Source organism: Lissotriton vulgaris, chromosome 1_1 (genome assembly GCF_964263255.1).
Source record: "Lissotriton vulgaris chromosome 1_1, aLisVul1.2, whole genome shotgun sequence".
NCBI lineage: Eukaryota > Metazoa > Chordata > Amphibia > Caudata > Salamandridae > Lissotriton > Lissotriton vulgaris.
The window spans coordinates 1,151,706,411-1,151,725,093 of NC_141685.1; positions in this window are offsets into that span (position 1 = coordinate 1,151,706,411).

Genomic DNA, 18,683 nt, shown 5'->3' on the forward strand with positions numbered 1-18,683 from the left:
GCTTCCGAGCCAACCACAGCACCGAGACCGCCCTCATCGCCGCCACCGACGACATCCGAGCCCTGATGGACAACGGAGAAACAGCAGCCCTCATCCTCCTAGACCTCTCCGCGGCCTTCGACACTGTCTGCCACCGCACCCTAGTGCAACGCCTCAGCAACGTCGGAATCCAGGAGAAGGCACTGGAATGGATCGTCTCCTTCCTCGACGGAAGAACACAGAGAGTCCGCCTACCGCCGTACAAGTCAGAAGCCACCGAAGTCATCTGCGGCGTCCCTCAAGGATCCTCGCTGAGCCCTACCCTCTTCAACGTCTACATGAGCCCCCTCGCGGCCATCGCACGCCAACACAACCTCAACATAATCTCCTACGCCGACGACACCCAGCTGATCCTCTCCCTGACCAACGACCCCGCCGCCGCCAGAGCCAACCTGCACGATGGGATGAAGGAGGTAGCCGAGTGGATGACGACCAGCCGCCTGAAACTGAACTCAGACAAGACGGAGGTCCTCATCCTGGGCTCCACGCCCACCGCCTGGGACGACTCCTGGTGGCCCCCCGCCCTGGGCACCGCACCCAAACCGACGAACCACGCACGCAACCTGGGCTTCATCCTGGACTCCTCCCTCTCCATGACCAGAGAAGTCAACGCCGTCTCCTCGGCGTGCTTCAACATCCTACGCATGCTACGGAAGATCTTCTGGTGGATCCCCACGGAGACCAGGAAGACCGTCACCCAGGCCCTCGTCACCAGCCGACTGGACTTCGGCAACGCCCTCTACGCCGGAACCACCGCCAAGCTCCAGAAGAGACTTCAGCGGATCCAGAACGCCTCAGCCAGACTCATCCTCGACATCCCACGAAACAGCCACATCTCCGGACACCTGAGAGACCTGCATTGGCTACCCGTCAACAAAAGAATCACCTTCCGTCTCCTCACCCACGCACACAAAGCCCTACACGATCAAGGCCCGAGCTACCTCAACAACCGAGTCAACTTCTACGCTCCCAAACGCCACCTCCGATCGACCAACCACGCCCTCGCCGCCGTCCCCCGCATCCGAAGAGCGACAACGGGCGGAAGGTCCTTCTCCTACCTGGCCGCCAAGACCTGGAACTCCCTCCCGACCGACCTGCGCCTGACCCAAGACCACCTCTCCTTCAGGAAGAAGCTCAAGACCTGGCTGTTCGAGCAGTAACGGCACCCCCCCCCCCCCCTTAGCGCCTTGAGATCCTATGGGTATGTAGTGCGCTCTATAAGTGTCTTGATTGATTGTCTTGATTGATTGATAGACAAGATGCGAGAACGACAAATCTGCAGCCACCAGAGCGTTTGCGTTTGAAGGTGGGTGTCTGGAGGAGGGCTAGGTGGGCAGAACGCAGATTGCGGGAGGGGATATGTCTGAGGATGAGATTATCAATGAATTTAGGACTTTTGCAGTGGAGAGATTTAAAAATCATGCAGCCAGTCTTAAAAGCACAGCGTTGGGCCACGGGGAGCCAATGAAGGTTCCTGAGCAGGGGAGATGCTGAGTGCCATCTGGGTTGAGCAGTGATAAGTCTGGCCGCGTAATTCTGGACCATCTGGAGGCGCTTCAGTAGATATAAAGGTAGGTCTAGATATATGGAGTTTGCATAATCCAGGTGGGAAAGTACCGTGGTGATCACCACCTGGATAATGGCCTCTGGGGTAAAAAAGTGTCGCACCTTCCTGATTTTTCTGAGCTGGTAAAAACACTGGGAGACCACTTGACCCACTTGTGTTTTTAAAGAGAGGTCACTGTTCAGGGTAACTCCAAGTGTCTTTGCAGAGGAAGTGGGAGTAGGGGCTTGACCCATGTCTGATGGCCAGTAGTATGATCCCCAGTATTTGGCACTGTCACCAGTGAGCACCAGCTCAGTTTTACCAGGGTTTAGTTTTAGGTGGTTTTGGTTCATCCAGGTTTGGAGGAACCTCAGGGTCGACTGGAAGTGAGAAATGGAGAGGGTGGAGTTGTCGATTTTGGAAAAGGGGGTGGTGATGGACAGAGTTTCTGAATGATGCCTACCCAGTCAAGAGATCAGGGCTTGATCCATCACCGTTTTTTAGCTCACTGCACCATCCCATCTCAGAACCTGGCTACATGCAAATTAGTCTGTTCCTGTCCCAGTGCATGATGGGAACAGGGCAAACCAAACTACCAAGCCAATTCTTATACTGGGAAGGAAACAAGCTTCCGGGGACCGGTTTCTGGCATTTCAGCCGTCGTCGGCCCGGCTTGCTTGAATCCTGATGGTGCAATGAGCAAGGGACTCACGTCTGAGTATACCCTCCCACACTTAGTGTGGACAAAATCGATTTTGGAAAAGGGGGTGGTGATGGACAGAGTTTCTGAATGATGCAGAATACTCCTACCCAGTAGAGAGATCAGGGCTTGATCCATCACCGTTTTTTAGCTCACTGCACCATCCCAGCTCAGAACCTGGCTACATGCAAATTAGTCTGTTCCTGTCCCAGTGCATGATGGGAACAGGGCAAACCAAACTACCAAGCCAATTCTTATACTGGGAAGGAAACAAGCTTCCGGGGACCGGTTTCTGGCATTTCAGCCGTCGTCGGCCCGGCTTGCTTGAATCCTAATGGTGCAATGAGCAAGGGACTCACGTCTGAGTATACCCTCCCACACTTAGTGTGGGCAAAATCGATTTTGGAAAAGGGGGTGATGATGGACAGAGTTTCTGAATGATGCAGAATACTCCTACCCAGTCAAGAGATCAGGGCTTGATCCATCACCGTTTTTTAGCTCACTGCACCATCCCAGCTCAGAACCTGGCTACATGCAAATTAATCTGTTCCTGTCCCAGTGCATGATGGGAACAGGGCAAACCAAACTACCAAGCCAATTCTTATACTGGGAAGGAAACAAGCTTCCGGGGACCGGTTTCTGGCATTTCAGCCGTCGTCTGCCCGGCTTGCTTGAATCCTGATGGTGCAAAGAGCAAGGGACTCACATCTGAGTATACCCTCCCACACTTAGTGTGGACAAAATCGATTTTGGAAAAGGGGGTGGTGATGGACAGAGTTTCTGAATGATGCAGAATACTCCTACCCAGTCAAGAGATCAGGGCTTGATCCATCACCGTTTTTTAGCTCACTGCACCATCCCAGCTCAGAACCTGGCTACATGCAAATTAGTCTGTTCCTGTCCCAGTGCATGATGGGAACCGGGCAAACCAAACTACCAAGCCAATTCTTATACTGGGAAGGAAACAAGCTTCCGGGGACCGGTTTCTGGCATTTCATCCGTCGTCAGCCAGGCTTGCTTGAATCCTGATGGTGCAATGAGCAAGGGACTCACGTCTGAGTATACCCTCCCACACTTAGTGTGGACAAAATCGATTTTGGAAAAGGGGGTGGTGATGGAAAGAGTTTCTGAATGATGCAGAATACTCCGACCCAGTCAAGAGATCAGGGCTTGATCCATCACCGTTTTTTAGCTCACTGCACCATCCCAGCTCAGAACCTGGCTACATGCAAATTAGTCTGTTCCTGTCCCAGTGCATGATGGGAACAGGGCAAACCAAACTACCAAGCCAATTCTTATACTGGGAAGGAAACAAGCTTCCGGGGACCGGTTTCTGGCATTTCAGCCGTCGTCGGCCCGGCTTGCTTGAATCCTAATGGTGCAATGAGCAAGGGACTCACGTCTGAGTATACCCTCCCACACTTAGTGTGGACAAAATCGATTTTGAAAAAGGGGGTGGTGATGGACAGAGTTTCTGAATGATGCAGAATACTCCTACCCAGTCAAGAGATCAGGGCTTGATCCATCACCGTTTTTTAGCTCACTGCACCATCCCAGCTCAGACCTGGCTACATGCAAATTAGTCTGTTCCTGTCCCAGTGCATGATGGGAACAGGGCAAACCAAACTACCAAGCCAATTCTTATACTGGGAAGGAAACAAGCTTCCGGGGACCGGTTTCTGGCATTTCAGCCGTCGTCTGCCCGGCTTGCTTGAATCCTGATGGTGCAAAGAGCAAGGGACTCACGTCTGAGTATACCCTCCCACACTTAGTGTGGACAAAATCGATTTTGGAAAAGGGGGTGGTGATGGGCAGAGTTTCTGAATGATGCAGAATACTCCTACCCAGTCAAGAGATCAGGGCTTGATCCATCACCGTTTTTTAGCTCACTGCACCATCCCAGCTCAGAACCTGGCTACATGCAAATTAGTCTGTTCCTGTCCCAGTGCATGATGGGAACCGGGCAAACCAAACTACCAAGCCAATTCTTATACTGGGAAGGAAACAAGCTTCAGGGGACCGGTTTCTGGCATTTCAGCCGTCGTCAGCCCGGCTTGCTTGAATCCTGATGGTGCAATGAGCAAGGGACTCACGTCTGAGTATACCCTCCCACACTTAGTGTGGACAAAATCGATTTTGGAAAAGGGGGTGGTGATGGACAGAGTTTCTGAATGATGCAGAATACTCCTATCCAGTCAAGAGATCAGGGCTTGATCCATCACCGTTTTTTAGCTCAAAACCTGGCTACATGCAAATTAGTCTGTTCCTGTCCCAGTGCATGATGGGAACAGGGCAAACCAAACTACCAAGCCAATTCTTATACTGGGAAGGAAACAAGCTTCCGGGGACCGGTTTCTGGCATTTCAGCCGTCGTCGGCCCGGCTTGCTTGAATCCTGATGGTGCAATGAGCAAGGGACTCACGTCTGAGTATACCCTCCCACACTTAGTGTGGACAAAATCGATTTTGGAAAAGGGGTAGGGGATGGACAGAGTTTCTGAATGATGCAGAATACTCCTACCCAGTCAAGAGACCAGGGCTTGATCCATCATAGTTTTTTAGCTCACTGCACCATCCCAGCTCAGAACCTGGCTACATGCAAATTAGTCTGTTCCTGTCCCAGTGCATGATGGGAACAGGGCAAACCAAACTACCAAGCCAATTCTTATACTGGGAAGGAAACAAGCTTCCGGGGAACGGTTTCTGGCATTTCAGCCGTCGTCGGCCCGGCTTGCTTGAATCCTGATGGTGCAATGAGCAAGGGACTCACGTCTGAGTATACCCTCCCACACTTAGTGTGGACAAAATCGATTTTGGAAAAGGGGGTGGTGATGGACAGAGTTTCTGAATGATGCAGAAAACTCCTACCCAGTCAAGAGATCAGGGCTTGATCCATCACCGTTTTTTAGCTCACTGCACCATCCCAGCTCAGAACCTGGCTACATGCAAATTAGTCTGTTCCTGTCCCAGTGCATGATGGGAACCGGGCAAACCAAACTATCAAGCCAATTCTTATACTGGGAAGGAAACAAGCTTCCGGGGACCGGTTTCTGGCATTTCAGCCGTCATCAGCCCGGCTTGCTTGAATCCTGATGGTGCAATGAGCAAGGGACTCACGTCTGAGTATACCCTCCCACACTTAGTGTGGACAAAATCGATTTTGGAAAAGGGGGTGGTGATGGACAAAGTTTCTGAATGATGCAGAATACTCCTACCCAGTCAAGAGATCAGGGCTTGATCCATCACCGTTTTTTAGCTCACTGTACCATCTCAGCTCAGAACCTGGCTACATGCAAATTAGTCTGTTCCTGTCCCAGTGCATGATGGGAACAGGGCAAACCAAACTACCAAGCCAATTCTTATACTGGGAAGGAAACAAGCTTCCGGGGACCGGTTTCTGGCATTTCAGCCGTCGTCGGCCCGGCTTGCTTGAATCCTGATGGTGCAATGAGCAAGGGACTCACGTCTGAGTATACCCTCCCACACTTAGTGTGGACAAAATCGATTTGGGAAAAGGGGTAGGGGATGGACAGAGTTTCTGAATGATGTAGAATACTCCTACCCAGTCAAGAGATCAGGGCTTGATCCATCACCGTTTTTTAGCTGACTGCACCATCGCAGCTCAGAAACTGGCTACATGCAAATTAGTCTGTTCCTGTCCCAGTGCATGATGGGAACAGGGCAGACCAAACTACCAAGCCAATTCTTATACTGGGAAGGAAACAAGCTTCCGGGGACCGGTTTCTGGCATTTCAGCCATCGTCGGCCTGGCTTGCTTGAATCCTAATGGTGCAATGAGCAAGGGACTCACGTCTGAGTATACCCTCCCACACTTAGTGTGGACAAAATCGATTTTGGAAAAGGGGGTGGTGATGGACAGAGTTTCTGAATGATGCAGAATACTCCTACCCAGTCAAGAGATCAGGGCTTGATCCATCACTGTTTTTTAGCTCACTGCACCATCCCAGCTCAGAACCTGGCTACATGCAAATTTGTCTGTTCCTGTCCCAGTGCATGATGGGAACAGGGCAAACCAAACTACCAAGCCAATTCTTATACTGGGAAGGAAACAAGCTTCCGGGGACCGGTTTCTGGCATTTCAGCCGTCGTCTGCCCGGCTTGCTTGAATCCTGATGGTGCAATGAGCAAGGGACTCACGTCTGAGTATACCCTCCCACACTTAGTGTGGACAAAATCGATTTTGGAAAAGGGGGTGGTGATGGACAGAGTTTCTGAATGATGCAGAATACTCCTACCCAGTCAAGAGATCAGGGCTTGATCCATCACCGTTTTTTAGCTCACTGCACCATCCCAGCTCAGAACCTGGCTACATGCAAATTAGTCTGTTCCTGTCCCAGTGCATGATGGGAACAGGGCAAACCAAACTACCAAGCCAATTCTTATACTGGGAAGGAAACAAGCTTCCGGGGACCGGTTTCTGGCATTTCAGCCATCGTCGGCCCGGCTTGCTTGAATCCTGATGGTGCAATGAGCAAGGGACTCACGTCTGAGTATACCCTCCCACACTTAGTGTGGACAAAATCGATTTGGGAAAAGGGGTAGGGGATGGACAGAGTTTCTGAATGATGCAGAATACTCCTACCCAGTCAAGAGATCAGGGCTTGATCCATCACCGTTTTTTAGCTCACTGCACCATCCCAGCTCAGAACCTGGCTACATGCAAATTAGTTTGTTCCTGTCCCAGTGCATGATGGGAACAGGGCAAACCAAACTACCAAGCCAATTCTTATACTGGGAAGGAAACAAGCTTCTGGGGAACGGTTTCTGGCATTTCAGCCATCGTCGGCCCGGCTTGCTTGAATCCTGATGGTGCAATGAGCAAGGGACTCACGTCTGAGTATACCCTCCCACACTTAGTGTGGACAAAATCGATTTTGGAAAAGGGGGTGGTGAGGGACAGAGTTTCTGAATGATGCAGAATACTCCTACCCAGTCAAGAGATCAGGGCTTGATCCATCGCCGTTTTTTAGCTCACTGCACCATCCGAGCTCAGAACCTGGCTACATGCAAATTAGTCTGTTCCTGTCCCAGTGCATGATGGGAACAGGGCAAACCAAACTACCAAGCCAATTCTTATACTGGGAAGGAAACAAGCTTCCGGGGACCGGTTTCTGGCATTTCAACCGTCCTCGGCCTGGCTTGCTTGAATCCTGATGGTGCAATGAGCAAGGGACTCACTTCTGAGTATACCCTCCCACACTTAGTGTGGACAAAATCGATTTTGGAAAAGGGGGTGGTGATGGACAGAGTTTCTGAATGATGCAGAATACTCCTACCCAGTCAAGAGATCAGGGCTTGATCCATCACCGTTTTTTAGCTCACTGCACCATCCCAGCTCAGAACCTGGCTACATGCAAATTAGTCTGTTCCTGTCCCAGTGCATGATGGGAACAGGGCAAACCAAACTACCAAGCCAATTCTTCTACTGGGAAGGAAACAAGCTTCCGGGGACCGGTTTCTGGCATTTCAGCCGTCGTCGGCCCGGCTTGCTTGAATCCTGATGGTGCAATGAGCAAGGGACTCACGTCTGAGTATACCCTCCCACACTTAGTGTGGACAAAATCGATTTTGGAAAAGGCGGTGGTGATGGACAGAGTTTCTGAATGATGCAGAATACTCCTACCCAGTCAAGAGATCAGGGCTTGATCCATCACCGTTTTTTAGCTCACTCCACCATCCCAGCTCAGAACCTGGCTACATGCAAATTAGTCTGTTCCTGTCCCAGTGCATGATGGGAACAGGGCAAACCAAACTACCAAGCCAATTCTTATACTGGGAAGGAAACAAGCTTCCGGGGACCGGTTTCTGGCATTTCAGCCGTCGTGAGCCCGGCTTGCTTGAATCCTGATGGTGCAATGAGCAAGGGACTCACGTCTGAGTATACCCTCCCACACTTAGTGTGGACAAAATCGATTTTGGAAAAGGGGGTGGTGATGGACAGAGTTTCTGAATGATGCAGAAAACTCCTACCCAGTCAAGAGATCAGGGCTTGATCCATCACCGTTTTTCAGCTCACTGCACCATCCCAGCTCAGAACCTGGCTACATGCAAATTAGTCTGTTCCTGTCCCAGTGCATGATGGGAACCGGGCAAACCAAACTATCAAGCCAATTCTTATACTGGGAAGGAAACAAGCTTCCGGGGACCGGTTTCTGGCATTTCAGCCGTCATCAGCCCGGCTTGCTTGAATCCTGATGGTGCAATGAGCAAGGGACTCACGTCTGAGTATACCCTCCCACACTTAGTGTGGACAAAATCGATTTTGGAAAAGGGGGTGGTGATGGACAAAGTTTCTGAATGATGCAGAATACTCCTACCCAGTCAAGAGACCAGGGCTTGATCCATCACCGTTTTTTAGCTCACTGCACCATCCCAGCTCAGAACCTGGCTACATGCAAATTAGTCTGTTCCTGTCCCAGTGCATGATGGGAACAGGGCAAACCAAACTACCAAGCCAATTCTTATACTGGGAAGGAAACAAGCTTCCGGGGAACGGTTTCTGGCATTTCAGCCGTCGTCGGCCCGGCTTGCTTGAATCCTGATGGTGCAATGAGCAAGGGACTCACGTCTGAGTATACCCTCCCACACTTAGTGTGGACAAAATCGATTTGGGAAAAGGGGGTGGTGATGGACAGAGTTTCTGAATGATGCAGAATACTCCTACCCAGTCAAGAGATCAGGGCTTGATCCATCACCGTTTTTTAGCTCACTGCACCATCCCAGCTCAGAACCTGGCTACATGCAAATTAGTCTGTTCCTGTCCCAGTGCATGATGGGAACCGGGCAAACCAAACTATCAAGCCAATTCTTATACTGGGAAGGAAACAAGCTTCCGGGGACCGGTTTCTGGCATTTCAGCCGTCATCAGCCCGGCTTGCTTGAATCCTGATGGTGCAATGAGCAAGGGACTCACGTCTGAGTATACCCTCCCACACTTAGTGTGGACAAAAGCGATTTTGGAAAAGGGGGTGGTGATGGACAAAGTTTCTGAATGATGCAGAATACTCCTACCCAGTCAAGAGATCAGGGCTTGATCCATCACCGTTTTTTAGCTCACTGTACCATCTCAGCTCAAAACCTGGCTACATGCAAATTAGTCTGTTCCTGTCCCAGTGCATGATGGGAACAGGGCAAACCTAACTACCAAGCCAATTCTTATACTGGGAAGGAAACAAGCTTCCGGGGACCGGTTTCTGGCATTTCAGCCGTCGTCGGCCCGGCTTGCTTGAATCCTGATGGTGCAATGAGCAAGGGACTCACGTCTGAGTATACCCTCCCACACTTAGTGTGGACAAAATCGATTTGGGAAAAGGGGTAGGGGATGGACAGAGTTTCTGAATGATGTAGAATACTCCTACCCAGTCAAGAGATCAGGGCTTGATCCATCACCGTTTTTTAGCTCACTGCACCATCGCAGCTCAGAACCTGGCTACATGCAAATTAGTCTGTTCCTGTCCCAGTGCATGATGGGAACAGGGCAAACCAAACTACCAAGCCAATTCTTATACTGGGAAGGAAACAAGCTTCCGGGGACCGGTTTCTGGCATTTCAGCCATCGTCGGCCTGGCTTGCTTGAATCCTAATGGTGCAATGAGCAAGGGACTCACGTCTGAGTATACCCTCCCACACTTAGTGTGGACAAAATCGATTTTGGAAAAGGGGGTGGTGATGGACAGAGTTTCTGAATGATGCAGAATACTCCTACCCAGTCAAGAGATCAGGGCTTGATCCATCACCGTTTTTTAGCTCACTGCACCATCCCAGCTCAGAACCTGGCTACATGCAAATTAGTCTGTTCCTGTCCCAGTGCATGATGGGAACAGGGCAAACCAAACTACCAAGCCAATTCTTATACTGGGAAGGAAACAAGCTTCCGGGGACCGGTTTCTGGCATTTCAGCCGTCGTCTGCCCGGCTTGCTTGAATCCTGATGGTGCAATGAGCAAGGGACTCACGTCTGAGTATACCCTCCCACACTTAGTGTGGACAAAATCGATTTTGGAAAAGGGGGTGGTGATGGACAGAGTTTCTGAATGATGCAGAATACTCCTACCCAGTCAAGAGATCAGGGCTTGATCCATCACCGTTTTTTAGCTCACTGCACCATCCCAGCTCAGAACCTGGCTACATGCAAATTAGTCTGTTCCTGTCCCAGTGCATGATGGGAACAGGGCAAACCAAACTACCAAGCCAATTCTTATACTGGGAAGGAAACAAGCTTCCGGGGACCGGTTTCTGGCATTTCAGCCGTCGTCGGCCCGGCTTGCTTGAATCCTGATGGTGCAATGAGCAAGGGACTCACGTCTGAGTATACCCTCCCACACTTAGTGTGGACAAAATCGATTTGGGAAAAGGGGTAGGGGATGGACAGAGTTTCTGAATGATGCAGAATACTCCTACCCAGTCAAGAGATCAGGGCTTGATCCATCACCGTTTTTTAGCTCACTGCACCATCCCAGCTCAGAACCTGGCTACATGCAAATTAGTTTGTTCCTGTCCCAGTGCATGATGGGAACAGGGCAAACCAAACTACCAAGCCAATTCTTATACTGGGAAAGAAACAAGCTTCTGGGGAACGGTTTCTGGCATTTCAGCCATCGTCGGCCCGGCTTGCTTGAATCCTGATGGTGCAATGAGCAAGGGACTCACGTCTGAGTATACCCTCCCACACTTAGTGTGGACAAAATCGATTTTGGAAAAGGGGGTGGTGAGGGACAGAGTTTCTGAATGATGCAGAATACTCCTACCCAGTCAAGAGATCAGGGCTTGATCCATCGCCGTTTTTTAGCTCACTGCACCATCCCAGCTCAGAACCTGGCTACATGCAAATTAGTCTGTTCCTGTCCCAGTGCATGATGGGAACAGGGCAAACCAAACTACCAAGCCAATTCTTATACTGGGAAGGAAACAAGCTTCCGGGGACCGGTTTCTGGCATTTCAACCGTCCTCGGCCTGGCTTGCTTGAATCCTGATGGTGCAATGAGCAAGGGACTCACTTCTGAGTATACCCTCCCACACTTAGTGTGGACAAAATCGATTTTGGAAAAGGGGGTGGTGATGGACAGAGTTTCTGAATGATGCAGAATACTCCTACCCAGTCAAGAGATCAGGGCTTGATCCATCACCGTTTTTTAGCTCACTGCACCATCCCAGCTCAGAACCTGGCTACATGCAAATTAGTCTGTTCCTGTCCCAGTGCATGATGGGAACAGGGCAAACCAAACTACCAAGCCAATTCTTCTACTGGGAAGGAAACAAGCTTCCGGGGACCGGTTTCTGGCATTTCAGCCGTCGTCGGCCCGGCTTGCTTGAATCCTGATGGTGCAATGAGCAAGGGACTCACGTCTGAGTATACCCTCCCACACTTAGTGTGGACAAAATCGATTTTGGAAAAGGCGGTGGTGATGGACAGAGTTTCTGAATGATGCAGAATACTCCTACCCAGTCAAGAGATCAGGGCTTGATCCATCACCGTTTTTTAGCTCACTCCACCATCCCAGCTCAGAACCTGGCTACATGCAAATTAGTCTGTTCCTGTCCCAGTGCATGATGGGAACAGGGCAAACCAAACTACCAAGCCAATTCTTATACTGGGAAGGAAACAAGCTTCCGGGGACCGGTTTCTGGCATTTCAGCCGTCGTGAGCCCGGCTTGCTTGAATCCTGATGGTGCAATGAGCAAGGGACTCACGTCTGAGTATACCCTCCCACACTTAGTGTGGACAAAATCGATTTTGGAAAAGGGGGTGGTGATGGACAGAGTTTCTGAATGATGCAGAAAACTCCTACCCAGTCAAGAGATCAGGGCTTGATCCATCACCGTTTTTCAGCGCACTGCACCATCCCAGCTCAGAACCTGGCTACATGCAAATTAGTCTGTTCCTGTCCCAGTGCATGATGGGAACCGGGCAAACCAAACTATCAAGCCAATTCTTATACTGGGAAGGAAACAAGCTTCCGGGGACCGGTTTCTGGCATTTCAGCCGTCATGAGCCCGGCTTGCTTGAATCCTGATGGTGCAATGAGCAAGGGACTCACGTCTGAGTATACCCTCCCACACTTAGTGTGGACAAAATCGATTTGGGAAAAGGGGGTGGTGATGGACAGAGTTTCTGAATGATGCAGAATACTCCTACCCAGTCAAGAGATCAGGGCTTGATCCATCACCGTTTTTTAGCTCACTGCACCATCCCAGCTCAGAACCTGGCTACATGCAAATTAGTCTGTTCCTGTCCCAGTGCATGATGGGAACCGGGCAAACCAAACTATCAAGCCAATTCTTATACTGGGAAGGAAACAAGCTTCCGGGGACCGGTTTCTGGCATTTCAGCCGTCATCAGCCCGGCTTGCTTGAATCCTGATGGTGCAATGAGCAAGGGACTCACGTCTGAGTATACCCTCCCACACTTAGTGTGGACAAAATCGATTTTGGAAAAGGGGGTGGTGATGGACAAAGTTTCTGAATGATGCAGAATACTCCTACCCAGTCAAGAGATCAGGGCTTGATCCATCACCGTTTTTTAGCTCACTGTACCATCTCAGCTCAAAACCTGGCTACATGCAAATTAGTCTGTTCCTGTCCCAGTGCATGATGGGAACAGGGCAAACCTAACTACCAAGCCAATTCTTATACTGGGAAGGAAACAAGCTTCCGGGGACCGGTTTCTGGCATTTCAGCCGTCGTCGGCCCGGCTTGCTTGAATCCTGATGGTGCAATGAGCAAGGGACTCACGTCTGAGTATACCCTCCCACACTTAGTGTGGACAAAATCGATTTGGGAAAAGGGGTAGGGGATGGACAGAGTTTCTGAATGATGTAGAATACTCCTACCCAGTCAAGAGATCAGGGCCTGATCCATCACCGTTTTTTAGCTCACTGCACCATCGCAGCTCAGAACCTGGCTACATGCAAATTAGTCTGTTCCTGTCCCAGTGCATGATGGGAACAGGGCAAACCAAACTACCAAGCCAATTCTTATACTGGGAAGGAAACAAGCTTCCGGGGACCGGTTTCTGGCATTTCAGCCATCGTCGGCCTGGCTTGCTTGAATCCTAATGGTGCAATGAGCAAGGGACTCACGTCTGAGTATACCCTCCCACACTTAGTGTGGACAAAATCGATTTTGGAAAAGGGGGTGGTGATGGACAGAGTTTCTGAATGATGCAGAATACTCCTACCCAGTCAAGAGATCAGGGCTTGATCCATCACCGTTTTTTAGCTCACTGCACCATCCCAGCTCAGAACCTGGCTACATGCAAATTAGTCTGTTCCTGTCCCAGTGCATGATGGGAACAGGGCAAACCAAACTACCAAGCCAATTCTTATACTGGGAAGGAAACAAGCTTCCGGGGACCGGTTTCTGGCATTTCAGCCGTCGTCTGCCCGGCTTGCTTGAATCCTGATGGTGCAATGAGCAAGGGACTCACGTCTGAGTATACCCTCCCACACTTAGTGTGGACAAAATCGATTTTGGAAAAGGGGGTGGTGATGGACAGAGTTTCTGAATGATGCAGAATACTCCTACCCAGTCAAGAGATCAGGGCTTGATCCATCACCGTTTTTTAGCTCACTGCACCATCCCAGCTCAGAACCTGGCTACATGCAAATTAGTCTGTTCCTGTCCCAGTGCATGATGGGAACAGGGCAAACCAAACTACCAAGCCAATTCTTATACTGGGAAGGAAACAAGCTTCCGGGGACCGGTTTCTGGCATTTCAGCCGTCGTCGGCCCGGCTTGCTTGAATCCTGATGGTGCAATGAGCAAGGGACTCACGTCTGAGTATACCCTCCCACACTTAGTGTGGACAAAATCGATTTGGGAAAAGGGGTAGGGGATGGACAGAGTTTCTGAATGATGCAGAATACTCCTACCCAGTCAAGAGATCAGGGCTTGATCCATCACCGTTTTTTAGCTCACTGCACCATCCCAGCTCAGAACCTGGCTACATGCAAATTAGTTTGTTCCTGTCCCAGTGCATGATGGGAACAGGGCAAACCAAACTACCAAGCCAATTCTTATACTGGGAAGGAAACAAGCTTCCGGGGAACGGTTTCTGGCATTTCAGCCGTCGTCGGCCCGGCTTGCTTGAATCCTGATGGTGCAATGAGCAAGGGACTCACGTCTGAGTATACCCTCCCACACTTAGTGTGGACAAAATCGATTTTGGAAAAGGGGGTGGTGAGGGACAGAGTTTCTGAATGATGCAGAATACTCCTACCCAGTCAAGAGATCAGGGCTTGATCCATCACCGTTTTTTAGCTCACTGCACCATCCCAGCTCAGAACCTGGCTACATGCAAATTAGTCTGTTCCTGTCCCAGTGCATGATGGGAACAGGGCAAACCAAACTACCAAGCCAATTCTTATACTGGGAAGGAAACAAGCTTCCGGGGACCGGTTTCTGGCATTTCAACCGTCCTCGGCCTGGCTTGCTTGAATCCTGATGGTGCAATGAGCAAGGGACTCACTTCTGAGTATACCCTCCCACACTTAGTGTGGACAAAATCGATTTTGGAAAAGGGGGTGGTGATGGACAGAGTTTCTGAATGATGCAGAATACTCCTACCCAGTCAAGAGATCAGGGCTTGATCCATCACCGTTTTTTAGCTCACTGCACCATCCCAGCTCAGAACCTGGCTACATGCAAATTAGTCTGTTCCTGTCCCAGTGCATGATGGGAACAGGGCAAACCAAACTACCAAGCCAATTCTTCTACTGGGAAGGAAACAAGCTTCCGGGGACCGGTTTCTGGCATTTCAGCCGTCTTGAGCCCGGCTTGCTTGAATCCTGATGGTGCAATGAGCAAGGGACTCACGTCTGAGTATACCCTCCCACACTTAGTGTGGACAAAATCGATTTTGGAAAAGGGGGTGGTGATGGACAGAGTTTCTGAATGATGCAGAAAACTCCTACCCAGTCAAGAGATCAGGGCTTGATCCATCACCGTTTTTCAGCTCACTGCACCATCCCAGCTCAGAACCTGGCTACATGCAAATTAGTCTGTTCCTGTCCCAGTGCATGATGGGAACCGGGCAAACCAAACTATCAAGCCAATTCTTATACTGGGAAGGAAACAAGCTTCCGGGGACCGGTTTCTGGCATTTCAGCCGTCATCAGCCCGGCTTGCTTGAATCCTGATGGTGCAATGAGCAAGGGACTCACGTCTGAGTATACCCTCCCACACTTAGTGTGGACAAAATCGATTTTGGAAAAGGGGGTGGTGATGGACAAAGTTTCTGAATGATGCAGAATACTCCTACCCAGTCAAGAGATCAGGGCTTGATCCATCACCGTTTTTTAGCTCACTGCACCATCCCAGCTCAGAACCTGGCTACATGCAAATTAGTCTGTTCCTGTCCCAGTGCATGATGGGAACAGGGCAAACCAAACTACCAAGCCAATTCTTATACTGGGAAGGAAACAAGCTTCCGGGGACCGGTTTCTGGCATTTCAGCCGTCGTCGGCCCGGCTTGCTTGAATCCAGATGGTGCAATGAGCAAGGGACTCACGTCTGAGTATACCCTCCCACACTTAGTGTGGCCAAAATCGATTTGGGAAAAGGGGTAGGGGATGGACAGAGTTTCTGAATATGCAGAATACTCCTACCCAGTCAAGAGATCAGGGCTTGATCCATCACCGTTTTTTAGCTCACTGCACCATCCCAGCTCAGAACCTGGCTACATGCAAATTAGTCTGTTCCTGTCCCAGTGCATGATGGGAACAGGGCAAACCAAACTACCAAGCCAATTCTTATACTGGGAAGGAAACAAGCTTCCGGGGACCGGTTTCTGGCATTTCAAACGTCCTCGGCCTGGCTTGCTTGAATCCTGATGGTGCAAAGAGCAAGGGACTCACGTCTGAGTATACCCTCCCACACTTAGTGTGGACAAAATCGATTTTGGAAAAGGGGGTGGTGATGGACAGAGTTTCTGAATGATGCAGAATACTTCTACCCAGTCAAGAGATCAGGGCTTGATCCATCACCGTTTTTTAGCTCACTGCACCATCCCAGCTCAGAACCTGGCTACATGCAAATTAGTCTGTTCCTGTCCCAGTGCATGATGGGAACCGGGCAAACCAAACTACCAAGCCAATTCTTAAACTGGGAAGGAAACAAGCTTCAGGGGACCGGTTTCTGGCATTTCAGCCGTCGTCAGCCCGGCTTGCTTGAATCCTGATGGTGCAATGAGCAAGGGACTCACGTCTGAGTATACCCTCCCACACTTAGTGTGGACAAAATCGATTTTGGAAAAGGGGGTGGTGATGGACAGAGTTTCTGAATGATGCAGAATACTCCTATCCAGTCAAGAGATCAGGGCTTGATCCATCACCATTTTTTAGCTCACTGCACCATCCCAGCTCAAAACCTGGCTACATGCAAATTAGTCTGTTCCTGTCCCAGTGCATGATGGGAACAGGGCAAACCAAACTACCAAGCCAATTCTAATACTGGGAAGGAAACAAGCTTCCGGGGACCGGTTTCTGGCATTTCAGCCGTCGTCGGCCCGGCTTGCTTGAATCCTGATGGTGCAATGAGCAAGGGACTCACGTCTGAGTATACCCTCCCACACTTAGTGTGGACAAAATCGATTTTGGAAAAGGGGTAGGGGATGGACAGAGTTTCTGAATGATGCAGAATACTCCTACCCAGTCAAGAGACCAGGGCTTGATCCATCACCGTTTTTTAGCTCACTGCACCATCCCAGCTCAGAACCTGGCTACATGCAAATTAGTCTGTTCCTGTCCCAGTGCATGATGGGAACAGGGCAAACCAAACTACCAAGCCAATTCTTATACTGGGAAGGAAACAAGCTTCCAGGGAACGGTTTCTGGCATTTCAGCCGTCGTCGGCCCGGCTTGCTTGAATCCTGATGGTGCAATGAGCAAGGGACTCACGTCTGAGTATACCCTCCCACACTTAGTGTGGACAAAATCGATTTGGGAAAAGGGGGTGGTGATGGACAGAGTTTCTGAATGATGCAGAATACTCCTACCCAGTCAAGAGATCAGGGCTTGATCCATCACCGTTTTTTAGCTCACTGCACCATCCCAGCTCAGAACCTGGCTACATGCAAATTAGTCTGTTCCTGTCCCAGTGCATGATGGGAACCGGGCAAACCAAACTATCAAGCCAATTCTTATACTGGGAAGGAAACAAGCTTCCGGGGACCGGTTTCTGGCATTTCAGCCGTCGTCGGCCCGGCTTGCTTGAATCCTGATGGTGCAATGAGCAAGGGACTCACGTCTGAGTATACCCTCCCACACTTAGTGTGGACAAAATCGATTTGGGAAAAGGGGTAGGGGATGGACAGAGTTTCTGAATGATGCAGAATACTCCTACCCAGTCAAGAGATCAGGGCTTGATCCATCACCGTTTTTTAGCTCACTGCACCATCGCAGCTCAGAACCTGGCTACATGCAAATTAGTCTGTTCCTGTCCCAGTGCATGATGGGAACAGGGCAAACCAAACTACCAAGCCAATTCTTATGCTGGGAAGGAAACAAGCTTCCGGGGACCGGTTTCTGGCATTTCAGCCATCGTCGGCCCGGCTTGCTTGAATCCTAATGGTGCAATGAGCAAGGGACTCACGTCTGAGTATACCCTCCCACACTTAGTGTGGACAAAATCGATTTTGGAAAAGGGGGTGGTGATGGACAGAGTTTCTGAATGATGCAGAATACTCCTACCCAGTCAAGAGATCAGGGCTTGATCCATCACCGTTTTTTAGCTCACTGCACCATCCCAGCTCAGAACCTGGCTACATGCAAATTAGTCTGTTCCTGTCCCAGTGCATGATGGAAACAGGGCAAACCAAACTACCAAGCCAATTCTTATACTGGGAAGGAAACAAGCTTCCGGGGACCGGTTTCTGGCATTTCAGCTGTCGTCTGCCCGGCTTGCTTGAATCCTGATGGTGCAATGAGCAAGGGACGCACGTCTGAGTATACCCTCCCACACTTAGTGTGGACAAAATCGATTTTGGAAAAGGGGGTGGTGATGGACAGAGTTTCTGAATGATGCAGAATACTCCTACCCAGTCAAGAGATCAGGGCTTGATCCATCACCGTTTTTTAGCTCACTGCACCATCCCAGCTCAGAACCTGGCTACATGCAAATTAGTCTGTTCCTGTCCCAGTGCATGATGGGAACAGGGCAAACCAAACTACCAAGCCAATTCTTATACTGGGAAGGAAACAAGCTTCCGGGGACCGGTTTCTGGCATTTCAGCCGTCGTCGGCCCGGCTTGCTTGAATCCTGATGGTGCAATGAGCAAGGGACTCACGTCTGAGTATACCCTCCCACACTTAGTGTGGACAAAATCGATTTGGGAAAAGGGGTAGGGGATGGACAGAGTTTCTGAATGATGCAGAATACTCCTA